Below are 2,286 nucleotides of genomic sequence, written 5' to 3'. Positions count from 1 at the left end.
GAGGTTATTATGTTTATATGCAGCAGTATCAACCATTCAAAGTATCAATCAATTTAGAAGTCATTTCTACATAAAAGGTTATTACAGTAATGGAGTAATTGATCTAAGTCCATCAAAATGACCAAAAATACTATCTCTGTTGGTTTTCATACCAGTACTTCGGTCATATAGATAAAGCTGGTATGTGGAGGAAAAAGTCAGAGAGATTTTGGGAAATAAAAAACAGATAGATTTGAGAGTATTAGAGTGATATATGATGATATATGATATATGATATATGATATAATAGTGTATCCAAAGTGTGACTATGGCCTCTTGAGACCAGTTTTTCTACAGACATAACAGAATTGAGATAATTAAATGAGCAATGTTCTTCAAAGTGGTCACACAGTTAACAATTATGCTGCTATCCACTTGTGAAATTACTCAGTAGAATTAGATACAGAATCTGAGATACACTGTTGTGAGTGTTCTCACTGATGGCAAATTTTGGTCCTCTGAGGGGAAGATTTGATTTTTTAATACACCTAAAAGTCATTCAGAGTTAGATCTCATGAACATGGTGAGTGATCAAACTGCTAATAGCACATGGATCAAAAATGAAGTGACTATAAAGTAATGAAACTGATCATTTGATATAGCACAGAATGTAACCTCTAATGAAATTACAAAGGTGAAAGTTATAGATAACATCATGCTCGCCAGGTTTCCATCCTCTCTGACACTGTCATTTCTAATTCTCCCTGTTAACAATTATCCATCTGAGACTGTTAGTTGTGCTGACTGAAAGACAGTGATTAGCATGACTTAGCTTATTAAGAACTGCTTGATTCAGACAAAGGGGGAAAATATCCCTTCCATATTTGCAGAACCCATCCTAACATAACTTCATAAATGTGTGTTTATGATCACAAGATAAAACAAAAGTATCTTCATGAAAACACACCCCAAGACTGAAGAGAGGATAGGGAAGAAGAAGAGAAGAAAGGGTGACACAATTTATTTGTTACAGTAATTTTCTAGAATTTGTACTCAGACTTCTAGTAGGAACCATGCTAGATATACATTAGGCAATTTAAATGTTTTTTTATCAGATATAATTCTTGTTACATAGCATATTTAGTTTAATGTACCGCTGAAGATTTACAATAAGTCTAAGGGAATTTTATTATTCCCATGTGTGATAATAGAGCTGGGGCACAGAGCTACTGAGTAACCTGCTCAAGGTCTCACAGCAAATAAGTGGCAGAACCAATAAAGAGATCACTGTCTGGCTCATTGCAAAGCCAATGTTCCTTGTAGGATACCATGATGTACATGTTCTCTTACTGTTGGCATCTGGGGCATCAGTTATATCACTCATTCAGTAAATATTTACTTGCTACCTACTATGTCCTAGCACACTTCTAGATGATGGAGATATAGCAAGAAATGGAACAAAGCCCTACCCATCACAGAGTTTATATTCTAGTAGGAGAAAAGAGGTAATAACAAGATAAACAGGCAAAAAAAAATAGTGTGCTGGATAGTCATAAGTACTATGCTTAAAAATAAAGTCTGGAGTCCCTCTCTTCCTCGGCACTACTTATGGAAGTGGCAGCCATCTCCTACTCGGCATCATGGCTACCCTCAGACCTCTGGTAAAGCCCAAGATCATTAAAAACAGGATGAAGAAGTTCATCCAGCACCAGTCAGGCTGATATATAAAGCTTAGGCACAACTGACAGAAACCCAGAGGCATTGAGAGTATGGTGTGCAGAAGATTCAAGGGTCAGATCATGATGCCCAATATTGGTTAAGGAAGCAAGAAGAAAACAAAGCACATGATGCTCTGTGGCTTATGGAAGTTCATAGTCCACAATATCAAGAAGCTTCAAGTGCTGATAATGTGAAAAAATCTTACATTGCAGAGATTATTCACAATTTCTCCTTCAAGACTGCAAAGCTATTGTGGAAAGAGCAGCAAGGCTAGCTCTCAGAGTCACCAATCCCAATGTCAGGCTACAAAGGTAAGAAAATTAATAGACAGCTTATGTGTATGTCATATTTGTGTTAATAAAACCATAAAACTATAAATAAGCAAACAAACAGTAAATAAGGTGGAGAGAAAGAAAGAGAAATGGACTATGGACTGAAAAAGTGGCATGTGAATAAAGGTCTCAAGGAGAGGATAAATAAAGCTATGAATATACCAAAAGGAGGATAAATCTAGCATGAAAGAGCCACCTTTGGTAGTAGGGTATTAGGAAATGATCAAAAAGGATCAAATTTGAGATCCATTTTGAC

At 36.1% G+C, this 2,286-nt stretch overlaps 1 pseudogene; it reads left to right on the top strand.

Moving 5' to 3' along the window:
• Window positions 1-1,619: 1,619 nt before the first annotated feature.
• On the top strand, window positions 1,620-2,022 carry LOC116881805 (annotated as a pseudogene).
• Window positions 2,023-2,286: the final 264 nt, after the last annotated feature.

Source organism: Lontra canadensis, unplaced genomic scaffold, assembly GCF_010015895.1.
Source record: "Lontra canadensis isolate GAN:19392208 unplaced genomic scaffold, GSC_riverotter_1.0 scaffold77, whole genome shotgun sequence".
Lineage (NCBI taxonomy): Eukaryota > Metazoa > Chordata > Mammalia > Carnivora > Mustelidae > Lontra > Lontra canadensis.
The sequence above is the reverse complement of the archived record's forward strand: the minus strand, read 5'-3'. Positions and strand labels throughout refer to the sequence as shown.